Source organism: Adiantum capillus-veneris, chromosome 16 (genome assembly GCF_014529385.1).
Source record: "Adiantum capillus-veneris isolate H3 chromosome 16, ASM1452938v2, whole genome shotgun sequence".
NCBI classification, from domain to species: Eukaryota; Viridiplantae; Streptophyta; class Polypodiopsida; order Polypodiales; family Pteridaceae; genus Adiantum; species Adiantum capillus-veneris.
The window spans coordinates 12,229,119-12,242,307 of NC_140946.1; positions in this window are offsets into that span (position 1 = coordinate 12,229,119).

Consider the following 13,189-nt stretch of genomic DNA (forward strand, 5'->3'; position numbering starts at 1 on the left):
CACGCTGCCTAGTCCTGTTTTTTCTAGAAAGTGACTCTTGCAACAGCAATGTGCATAATGCATCAAACTTGACAACTTCAGGATTTCCTTGGGTCATCAGTCTCCAAGTACTAGCAAAAGTCTGGTAGGAATCTGGTAAGGCATCAAGAACAGTCTGCACAAGGGAACTGTCAGAAATGACTTCACCTGCAGAAATGAGTTGCTCATTGATATCCTTGACACTAGCAAGGAAAGTGTCCATATCATCTTCCTCATGCATAATCTTCGACTCTAGCTCTTTACGCAGCAAAGCAATTTTAGCCTCATTGCGGCTTGCATAAAGACCTGCTAGAATATCCCAAGCCTGTTTTGCAGATTTTGCTGAACGGATGTGAGGAATAATGGTGCGCTTCACAGACAACGCAATCAATGCATGAGCCTGCGCATCCTTAACATCCCAACGAGCTTGTTCTGCTGTAGGCAAAACAACTCTAACAGCTGCAATCCTTGCAGCAAGACCTGCAACATCCTCAATATCGCCTACATCTTCAGAACCAGGACGTACATCAATGCCCTGCACAATGTTCCAGACACCTTTTGACACAAGAACGTGTTGCATCATATAAGCCCACATAGGGTAGTTGTCCCCATCCAACCTGTCCTCAGCAGCAAACATCTTGAACACATCTGTGTTGTTGTTGTCAGCCATGGTAAATGCTGCACCTGATGTGAAAACTGCCCGAAAATAGGAGAAATGGAGCGGGAACAACTTGTGCTATATAGCACAAACCGTAGAAGACTATAAGGCACCTGTTATGCAGAAAACGGCACTGACAGAAAATCTGCACAAAATGACGAAATAGCCTGTGCAGTACTGCCCGTAGTGGAAACGGAGGCCGAAATGAGCCCAAATCAAAATTCTGAGCAGACCGAGCTCTTCGAGCTCGCCCAAAATATTTGTCGACCTGCGAACGCTCGCCAAAGCTCACTGAAATCGGAGAAAGTGAGCAGGCGTGTGCTGGAGCAGCTGGCGACTAAGCCCGGGAGGACGTGACCTGCTCTGATACCAATTGTTGGAATTAGGGTTGCAGAGAAACACACACAGCTTGGAGAAGACGAAGGAAGCTCAAGGCACACAATAGAGAGTGTATTCCTTAGTGTGCAATGGAAAGATCGATAGCCCTAGAGTGATGGGCGTATATACAATGCACGGGGGAAAAAACCTCCTAAAGAGGGAAAAAATGCCCCGGCGGTCCTAGTGTGTTCACACACATCACTACCACATGTATATGGTAACAACCTCTTTCTCGCCTTTTTCTTGTCTTGATCTTTGTCGTCTTCACCATAGCTTTAATAAGAGGAAGAGGATGAAGAAGATGGAGAAGAGGGTGTCCTCTTTCTCACCTTTTTCTTCTCTTGCTTTTTATCATCCCTCTTTAAATTATGGCGTGGAGAAGAGTGTGATGGTCTTCTCCGCTTTGGTGGTGATGGAGAGCGTTTAGCCCGCTGTCTTCGTGGAGCCATCTCCGCGGAGGTGGCGGGAGACTCGCTTCTTTCTCGTTCCTTCGGTGGAGGCTCTTGAGTTCTCCTTTGGAAAGGAGATGCATCATCAAGAAGTAAATTCTTGAGCCCTTCATATGGATTCTCTTCTTCTTCCCGAATCGGAGAGAGACCTCTTTTGGTAGTCTCACAAGGAGGCTTGCTAGGTGTTCTCTCGTCATGGTGATGAGCTTGGAGAATCCCGTGAGCACGGAGCTGCCGGTGCACTTCACTTTGGAGAGATGGATTGCCCATGGCTTGTTGAAGCCTAGAAACAAGATAGTTAACAAGCATTGAAGCAACATTAGTAGCTTGCTCATGAGCAAAATCAAAGTTATCAACATTAATTTCACTCTTTTTGCTATTGTCAGCCATTCTAACAACTTTTAGGTGTAAACTTTTTAGGTGTACTTTGGCACTTCAAGCCCTAGTTGCTACTCCTCTTTACCCCTTTAGAAAAAGCACTCAAGCTACTGTACCCGCGGCTCGAATACCATTAATTGCAAGGAATAGAAGAGAGGGTCTTTCGACACCAAAACAGCATCGGCTCCTGTCAAGATTCTGATAGCTCAATAGTGGTTAAGCCGTAGGCAAGCCCCGTAGGACTCCACTATTAAGACCATAGCTCTTGACGGTGATGCCCCGTTAACTGCACGAAGGCAGGCGCACTGCAAGGCTGAAAAATCCCTATTCTACTTACTCACAGGCAATTAATAATACTAACCATTTGTAGCTAGCTTGAGGACCTCCCTTCTTGAGCAAGAAAAGAGAAACCTTGAGCTCTGATACCAATGTAACATTTAATGGCCTAATAACTTATGTGTAGCGGAAATTAGCATGAACATAGTGGGCATTTCATTACAATAGATTCCTAATGAGAATTACAAGAGTGCTTGGGTGGAGAGAGCAACAAAAAGCATAACACCTAGTTAGATAGCATCGACAATACTTTCAAAAGAGAGAGAAATTAAGCTATTGACAACAGTTGAGGACCGGATTTTCATGGAGCCGGTCCCCCCTCCAAAAGGCTTTGTATTATGGTTTCTCGCATCAAGAGAGACATTGTACAATACAATTATTTGTGTTCCTTCAAGACTAGTTAGTGCAATGAAGATGGAAACTTCATGCACTAAGTAAAACACTTAACAAACACAACTTGAATTATCCCCGTTCTCAGACCCAAGACCTCACACACCTTCGAAGATGGTGAGAGCTATCAAGGTATGAGAGTAGATTGAGAGGAAGAGGGAGTATCTTACGAGAAAGATATACATCTCCTCACATAATCACTCATATGTAGCATAGCTTAGCTTAGTAATTAGCTTGGTAGAGGAGATGAGCATGCATTGAAGCTTGGCTCTTGGTTGAATTTGCATCCACATGCCAAGAGAGTGTTGATGTAGGCTTCTATCTCACAAGCTTGGAGTAGGTGATGAGTTCTCCATTAAAGCTTGGGAAGAGATAGTCTTCTCTTTCTTCACACATGAGCTTGTGTGTGTGTGTGTGTGATAATGCCTTGCAAAAATCAGCCCCCTCTCTCTCTTGGGCGAGCCCTCTTGCTAATTGCTCTTGATGAAGCCTCATTGGCCCTCCCCAAGTCAAGCCAATTACAATTAAGCAACATAAGTGATAGCCTTCTGACATGTGTCCCCCTTTCCCCTTTTGTGAGAGCTTTAGGTAATTAAATAATTATACTAAACTCTCATTGGACCCCTTTGCCTCCTGGCCAATAGGAATCAGGCAAGCCATGGGGCTCTTGAATGCTCATTGGACCCCTTGGGAGATTGCCCAATAGTCTTCTAGGAGACTTAATTCTCATTGGTTTCTTTTATTAAATGTTTTTAAATTAATTAAACTAGCTTTACTCTAGCTTAATTCTCATTGCTCCACTTCAAGGGTCATCCAATAGAAATTGGGCACACCTTGTGGGCATCTGGCCTAGGGAGCTGACATGTGTCCCTCATTCCCTTTGTGTAAAGGGAGCCTGTGTGTGTGTGTGTGTGTGTGTGTGTGTGTGTGTGTGTGTGTGTGTGTGGCTACTGTCTTTTAAAAGACAGACTTTGCCGAGCAAAGGCAACAATTCTGTGCGGGATTACCTGAAGAGATGGCCGAATACATCAACTCTCAACGGCCTGGTACAATTAGCGAAGTAATCCATCACACCATGGTTGTTTTACGCATCAATTTCCATCAAGGGGCTAGACGTAATGTCAAGCCCATGGAAAACAAAGACAAAAATGATGCAAAGGGGAAAACCAATGTTCAAAATACTTCCCAAGTCAATTCCAACAACAACAACAATCGGTCCAAGGAGAAGGGAGTTTACAAAGGTAAAAACAAACTCTCTCCTGAAGAGCTTGAAGCGTTTCACAAGGACCATAAGTGTTTCAAGTGTGGGGATCAAGGACATGGCTATCGTTCTTGCCCCAAGAAGAATACTCGCAATGAGACTCCTAGGGCTTCCACCATCGAAGCTCCAAAAGAGGATGCTCATTGTAAAGGATCATTACTTTCCTATGCTTGGGGAAAGGTAAGAGAGCATGATTCCTTCATCTTGTTTGACCCTGGCTCTACTCTTAACTTCATATCAATGGAGTTGGCCACCAAGTTGGGCATTCAAGCTTTTGAGATGGGAGATATAGTAGTGGCTGATGCAGCTTTCAAGGGACAACAAGCCTCCGTTACTCCCTTGATTGGGAAGTTGAGGCTTCATGTCCAAAGCTATGTCAACAAAGAAGACTTCTTCATCTCTCCTCTCCAACATGAGGATGTTATCCTAGGGGCACCATGGTTTGATCGCATGGCTGCCAACATGAAGTTCCTTGAAAGGAGAATCTACTTCACCTATAGGGGAAAGAACATGTATATAGATGCTAGTGAGTGTGGGCACTATTCCACTTGTAAATCCTCTTGCTTTTGATAAGTCAATGAAGAGCTCAGTTTCTTCGTACATGATTTTTGTCAAAGAGTCTCTAAAAGATACTAATGTTTAATCAAATGTAAATGGTAGGAATCAAGAAGAGTTAGACTTGTCTAATTTTCTAAAAGGATTCCAAGATGTGTTCATCGATGATATCCCTATGGACTTACCTCCAAAACGAGGGGATGATGACCATCGTATTGAGCTCCTTCCTGGAAGCTCACCACCTAACAAGCCTCCTTATCGAGTCTCACAAGATCAACATGTAACATTTAATGGCCTAATAACTTATGTGTAGCGGAAATTAGCATGAACATAATGGGCATTTCATTAGAATAGATTCCTAATGAGAATTACAAGAGTGCTTGGGTGGAGAGAGCAACAAAAAGCATAACACCTAGTTAGATAGCATCGACAATACTTTCAAAAGAGAGAGAAATTAAGCTATTGACAACAGTTGAGGACCGGATTTTCATGGAGCCGGTCCCCCCTCCAAAAGGCTTTGTATTATGGTTTCTCCCATCAAGAGAGACATTGTACAATACAATTCTTTGTGTTCCTTCAAGACTAGCTAGTGCAATGAAGATGGAAACTTCATGCACTAAGCAAAAAACTTAACAAACACAACTTGAATTATCCCCGTTCTCAGACCCAAGACCTCACACACCTTCGAAGATGGTGAGAGCTAGCAGGGTATGAGAGTAGATTGAGAGGAAGAAGGAGTATCTTACGAGAAAGATGTACATCTCCTCACATAATCACTCATATGTAGCATAGCTTAGCTTAGTAATTAGCTTGGTAGAGGAGATGAGCATGCATTGAAGCTTGGCTCTTGGTTGAATTTGCATCCACATGCCAAGAGAGTGTTGATGTAGGCTTCTATCTCACAAGCTTGGAGTAGGTGATGAGTTCTCCATTAAAGCTTGGGAAGAGATAGTCTTCTCTTTCTTCACACATGAGCTTGTGTGAGTGTGTGTGTGATAATGCCTTGCAAAAATCAGCCCCCTCTCTCTCTTGGGCGAGCCCTCTTGCTAATTGCTCTTGCTGAAGCCTCATTGGCCCTCCCCAAGTCAAGCCAATTACAATTAAGCAGCATAAGTGATAGCCTTCTGACATGTGTCCCCCTTTCCCCTTTTGTGAGAGCTTTAGGTAATTAAATAATTAAAGTAAACTCTCATTGGACCCCTTTGCCTCCTGGCTAATAGGAATCAGGCAAGCCATGGGGCTCTTGAATGCTCATTGGACCCCTTGGGAGACTGCCCAATAGTCTTCTGGGAGACTTAATTCTCATTGGTTTCTTTTATCAAATGTTTTTAAATTAATTAAACTAGATTTACTCTAGCTTAATTCTCATTGGTCCACTTCAAGGGTCATCCAATAGAAATTGGGCACACCTTGTGGGCATCTGGCCTAGGGAGCTGACATGTGTCCCTCATTCCCTTTGTGTAAAGGGAGCCTGTGTGTGTGTGTGTGTGTGTGTGTGGCTTTCTCTCTCATCCCCTACCTTTAGGGCTCGCGCCCTCCCATGTAGGGATGTGCAAAGACTTTTAGGGCACACACAAAGCATACAATTTTCCCTAGGGTTGACCTTTGGACACAACCTTTGAATTTTGGAACCTTAGCATTTTGGAAGTCTTAATGGGCTGAACCTTAGGGTCTTTTTAGCCCATTGTTGCACATGGCTCTTTTGCAGATGGCCCCCCCTTTGGATCCCTATTTTCCCTCCTTTGGATCCCTACTGTGGCCGGTCTGCTAGCTTAACCAATATTCTAGCTTTTTCTCCCCTGGCCTTCCCCACATTAAATGATCAGTTTAATATGAGAAAATCATTTAGGAGAATTAGATATTGATTATTATGACACAACAAGAGGAGATCATGAGGAAAGTACAAGAGCTGGTAGACAAAGGGATGGTGAGGCCTAGTTCCTCTCCCTTTTGTTCTCCAGTCCTTTTAGTGCAAAATAAAGATGGTACATACCGTATGTGTGTGGACTGTCGAGCACTAAACCATATCACTATCAAAAATAGATTTCCCATATCTCGGGTAGAAGATCCATTTGATAAGCTACAAGGCTCGACCTACTTCAGTAGGATTGACCTTAAGAGTGGCTATCATCAAATAAGGATAGTGGATGAAGATATCTTAAAGACCGCGTTTTGCACAACGTTTGGTCTTTATGAATATCTAGTCATGCCTTTTGGCTTGACTAATGCACCAGCTACGTTCAATCGTTTGATGGAGAAAATTTTTAGATCATACCGCAAATTCACTAGAGTGTTCTTTGATGATATCATCATCTACTCCAAGTCTTTGGAGGAACATAAACAACATCTCCAAGTGATTTTTCAAGCATTGAGGGAGAACAAGCTTTTTCTCAACCAAAAGAAAAGCGAATTCTTCCTACAAGAGATTCAATACCTAGGTCATATTATCTCTAAAGATGGTATCCAAATGGATCCATCAAAGTTAGAGGTAATAAAAGCATGGCCTAACCCAAGAAATCTAAATGAGCTAAGAAGCTTTGTTGATATGTGCACATACTATAGACGCTTCATAGCAAAATTCTCTCAAGTAGCAGGACCACTACACGACTTAACTAAGAAGAACGTTAAGTTTGTGTGGACTGCTAAGGAGCAAAACGCTTTTGAAAAGCTCAAAGAGAAGCTAACTTCCCAACCAGTCCTCGTGCTTCCGAATCTCTCAAAGCCATTTGAGGTCCAATGTGATGCTTGTGGTGATTGCCTTGGAGCAGTTTTGCTTCAAGAATGTGATGCTTGTGGTGATTGCCTTGGAGCAGTTTTGCTTCAAGAAGGGCATGCCATAGCATATGAGATCCGAAGGCTCAATATTGATGAACGAGTCTTGGGCATTTATGAGAAAGAGCTTTTAGCTGTTCTACATGCCCTAGACACATGGAAGCACTACCTATTGGGGACTCCATTTATCCTACGAACCGACCACCAAACTCTCAAGTATTTCATGAGTCAAACCAAGCTTTCCGACAAACAAATGAGGTGGGCAAATTTTCTTTTGCAATTTAATTTCCATATTGCTCACATAGTTGGAAAGCACAATCAAGTGGCCGATGCACTTTCATGACGACCCAAAGTTAATGCGGTGTCTATAGCTACTCACAATGATCTATCCTCTATGATAGATGAGTATACTGTTGACCCTGACTTTAGAGACATAATGTCAGTCCTTGCTTTGGGGAAGAAAGAGGAACCATTCACCTTGCAGGATGGTTATCTTCTCCATGGCAATAGGCTATGTGTTACCCATTCCCTTCGTGAGAAAGTTATGTATGAATCCCATGCTCCTCCATATCCGGGGCATAGAGGTATTCAACCTACTCTCCGAGGAGTAGAGACGTACTTCTATTGTCCTACCATGAAAGTGGACATACAAGAGTATGTTTCAAAATGTGTAGTATGCCAAAAGACCAAGTATGATAGAGGGAAGCAACCTGGATTACTCTAGCCATTGCCTATTCCAAATTCACCATGGGAGAGTATATCCATGGATTTCATCTTTGGATTACCCAAGTCTATCCATGGGAATACAGGAATATGGACAATAGTTGACAGGTTTAGCAAGCAAGCACATTTTATTCCTGTCAAAAAGACTATTAAGGCACATCAAATGGCAACTCTCTTCATATCTCAGACTTTCAAGCACCATGGATTACCCACATCCATCGTGTCAGATAGAGATCCTAGAATGACCAGTAATTTCTGGAAAGGTCTCTTTGAAAATCTAGGAACAAAATTGAATTTCTCTTCGGCCTATCACCCACAAACGGATGGCCAAAGTGAGATAGCCAATCTTACGATACTTGATCTACTCAAGACTTATGTTACCGAAGTAGATCAACGCTCACAATGGGAAAAGTACTTACCTCTTGTAGAGTATGCCTACAATAATACTGTACATACTTCTACGGGAAAAGCACCTTTTGAGATCATTGAGGTAAGACCTAAAAGTCCCTTGCTACTTAAAGTACATGGGAAGATCTTCGTCGCCGATGAGTATAGCCGTGACCTACAAGAATCTTTTCAAAATTTTAAGGAGGCTATATCCATCTCTCAAAAAAGGCAAAAAGCTGTTGCTGATAAGCACAGAAGAGCCTTAATGTTCAAAGAAAATGATTGGATCTTACTCAAGTTTCCTAAGGCTTGATTAAGGCAAACGATGGGCAAAAATCCTACGGGCCATCAAAAGTATTATGCTAAACTAGCAAAAAGATACTATGGTCCTTTCCAAATTTTGAAGCCCATCAATGAGACGGCTTATCAACTCAAGTTGCCCAACCATTGGCTCATACACAATGCCTTTCATGTAAGCCTACTTAAGCCCTACAAAGGAGAGCCACCAACTGAACCAATTATTGAAGACCCTCCCGAAGTTGAAGACCAAGAAGAGGTGCTACAACCCGAAGCTGTTCTTCGGCATGAAGACAAGGTATTACGACATGGTAATATTATCCGTCGGTATCTTATTAAGTTCAAAAATTATCCTTTTGAAGATGCTAGATGGATGCAAGGAATACAGCTTAAGGATAGTATGAACCTTGTCAATGCTTACAATGCTACATTAGAGTAAGTAAATGTACAAATTTCTTTTAAATGACTCATGTTTTTGTCTTATAAGACTAGTCCTCTTTTTAATTGTGCACAAATTTAACTAGTATGCATGCTTAGAATCATGTTTGTGATGACGACGTCTCTCAAACACCAAGTAGAATTTGTCACTCTACTTTGGGAGAATGAAATGGACTAAAGAGCAGACATGCTTGCGGTAGCTATGTCTCCCAAGCACCAAATGGATTAGTCATCCATCTTGGAAAGATGTCGTAGGGTAAAAAGGGATCCTCTACCCACTAAGTAAAATTGACTAATGACTAAGGCTTTATCTCTTCTACCTCATAGTCGAGGACGACTATGATTTCAAGAGAGAGGTAATGTCATACAATCTAATATCTAATATCTAACCAACCCAAATGATTTTATCATATTAAATTGATCACTTCATGTGGGAGAATAAACGGAAACAAGGGTTAAGATATCGAATTCAGGTTTTAGCATCTTCACAATCAGTCGCTTGTGAAAAGCTGCAGACTTTTTTATCTTTTGATTTGAGAAATTTAATCTCATGACCAAGGGGTGCTTTTTATTTTTATTGGAAGCGGGAAAGTGCATGCGCACGCGGCGGAGAGATATGAAGAGAGAGGAGTGGAAGTGTCTTGTGTGTATTTTGCTCGAGGCTTGAAGCACAGGCCACTAGCTCTTCCTCTGCGTCTCTGTAGGAGCTTGTGCTACAGCTGGAAGCGTAGAGCGCCCTGCAAAATACTCAAAATAGCGCATAGCAAGACATAAACGAATAAATCTACGTACCTGTCGACTCGCACAAATCCATAATCGAGCACAATACGAATAGAGAGAGACAGAGAGCGAGAGAGATTGAGAGAGCACGTGCAGGCACACCTCCTAGAGTGGAGTGCTACGCCAGCACGTCGAGAGGGGAGAGAGGAGAGGAGAGAAGAGAAATGCAGACACTGGGTGCAATCTCCCCCCGTGCAAGAGTGACCATTTCCCTCTTGCACGTATTTAATTTATAGATTCTTGAATGGTCAAAGTGAGTACAAACTGGCCTGTCGGTCATAAATGGCCAAAGCTCATAAAAGAGCACTTGAATAATAAAATATACATGATATACAAATACATTTGCATAGGCCAAGCTGGGTCTAGTCTTTTCCACCTGTCAGCTGCAATAAATAGTAAAATGTCAATTCTATAACATACCTCTCTGTTGGAAAGCAACTGTCCTCAGTTGCGAAGATAAAAATCTGCAAACAATACTTGTCAAAAACAGTGATTAGTATGTTGTGTCAAAAACATCACATAATAAAAGAAAAATTTATGAAACTAAACAACATTAGCTTATGCCTGCCGTCATCCACATACTACCTATTCTAGTGTCCCATACCACTAGAATAAGCAGTATATGTCATACCCTGGTGAATGAGGATATCATTGGTCACACTTATCATTAATATCATAATGTCAAGTCTCGTCACAGAAACACTGCCATAATAATCTCCAGATACCAAATCCCAATCCAATTCCAATTCCACAATATAAGTCCAAATCCAAATCACTGTTTATTATGTACCCGGGTAACAAAATCATACCAGTTACAGTGGTGGCCAGCCACTGCAACATGATTTTGTGATTGGTGTTGCCTCAACTGGCGAATCTACACCAATAAGACGTGCTGCCTAAATCGGCGAATCTGCACTAATGCTGCCTAAATCGGAGAATCTGCATTTGGTATAAGTTTAAAAATCACGAATCTACAATTTATCAATGTGCTGCCAAAATCGGCGAATCTGCACCAAGATGAGTATCTACACACTGCCTAAATCGGCGAATCTGTGTGTCTGTGACCAATGGACTAGGCAAGACATAAAGGAAAAAAAATATTTACTATGTTGTTGACATCACAATGCAGTATATCAAGGCACTTACGAATTGTTGTGCAGTATCCTAAAGCACCTTAGCTCACCGGAGTAGCTACATAGCTTATTGACAAAGCATCTCTATAAAATTTCCATGAGGGTATCCTGTATTTATACCATTAGTGGCATATGGGGAGAGGTACGAGTACTGCAACTGGTAATTTTGTGTTAGTATTTTGCAATGAAAGAAAAAAATATCCAGTCTATCTAGAATTCAATTTAATATTAGTATGTGATTATACTTTTAAGATGTACATTGCTGGCACAATGACTTGACAATTGGAATTTGAAAAGAAAGTAAACAAGATAAAAAGTTATCAATGTCTTTAAACCGACATATGTCTTTAGAGCCTTCTCCCATAGGTGTTGGGAAAAAGGTATCAATGTCTTTACATGCAGTAGTAACAACTTCTTGCCAAAAACTTGGGGGGGGGGGGGGGGGGGGGGGAAGCTAGCAACATGAAGCATAGCGCGAGCTGAATCCAGCAAGGTTCTATTTTTTTTTCCACTCAGCCAGACCATTCTGCTGAGATGTAGATGGCACAGTAAACCTTTGAAGTATCCCATGAGCAGTACAATAGCCCTTAAAGAGATGATTAGTGAACTCAGATCCATTGTCAGATTGTAATGTTTTTAGTCTGAGTTCTAATTGTGACTCTACTAAGGTGTGGTATGCCTTAAAGGCATCATTAATGGTTTCTTTAGTTTTATCTTTCAAAACGTTTATGGTAGTAAAACGCGTATAGTCATCAATAAAGGTGATGAAGTAGGTATTAGATGTCAACGACTTTTGGATTGGACCGCACAAGTCAATATGGACCAATTCTAGCGGCTGCGATGTACGTTCAGCCCGTCTAGGAAACTTTTGATGCGAGAGTTTTTCCAAAAATGCATCCTTCACACAGAGAAATGGCGCCTTTTGGGTCAAAGAGCAGATTTTGAACTAATTTTGTTCGCACCATATGTTGCATTGTAGGTACATTGAGATGCCCAGAGCGATAGTGAAGTGGTATAAGATGTAGTATCGTCTGTGATGGCTGAATGCACTTCTTCCAAAATCGGTGAATGACCAAGGAGATATAGCCGACCGATTTTGGGGCAAGCGACAACATAGGTACGGCCGGTTGGAAGGATATGCTTTACGAGGTAGTAGTCATGAAGAAACTCTATGGCTGTGCCACCGCTAGTGAGGCGACTCAAAGAGATTAGGTTTTTGGCTAAATTTGGGACATATAGCACATGGTCGACAACAACGACATTTCCATCGGAGAGCTCTATGTTGGCTGTACCAGTGCCTTCTGCATATTGAACACTATTGTTGCCAAAGAGAATTTAAAAATTGGTGATGAGTGGCTCATAGTTGTGAAGCCAGTTACGATGACATGTAGCTCCAGTATCAAGGATCCAGGTGGTGTCTGAGTTAATTTCAGGTTCGTGAAGAGCCATAAATGCTATGTGAGCACTACCATCTGATTGACTTCCTGAGCCAGGAGTGTGACACTCTGAGTGGCTTCGTGAGGAGGAAGAGGAGCCTAAATCTGAGGCATAATGAGCCTGATTGCCAGATGTTCTCCTTTTATTTTTATGTCAGTAATCAGTAGTTAAATGACCACTTTTTCCACAAATTTTGGAATGTGGTTTGACGAGACGGAAGCCAGATGTAGAAGGATATTTAGATCTGGACTTAAATCGTGATGATTTCTGATAAGATTGTGATGATGTAGATTGCCGTCAGGTTTGATAGGGTTTTCGTGAAGGTCGAACAAACATAGAAATGGAAGAACCACCACCTGATGGAGATACTGACTTGCGGAGAATACTCTCTTGAAGAATAGCTGGTATGAGCGTAGGAATTGTGAGTTGTGCCGCTGTTCTTGTAGTGATACAACTGCCAGGAAGATGGTAAAGTAGCAAGTAATAACATTGCTTGCACACTAGCGGTCAAGTCGACACCGGAGAGAATTGTCTCATCCAGTAGGAGTCACCAAGACTCGACAAATTTGGGAGTGTCTTGATCATTAGACATAGTCATGTTGACAAGGTTTTTCAGGTTGATAATCTGACTTGCAACATCTTTATGCTCATAGGTTTCCATGAGTCTTGTCCAGATTTCGCGTGCGGTGGTCAATGTTCTCACCGTTTGTTTCTGGGTGTCCTCCATATGAAGGAGGAGTTCAAGCCTCGTATTAAGGTCTTCCTTTTTCCAATCAGCAATGGCCTGAGTATTGGCTAC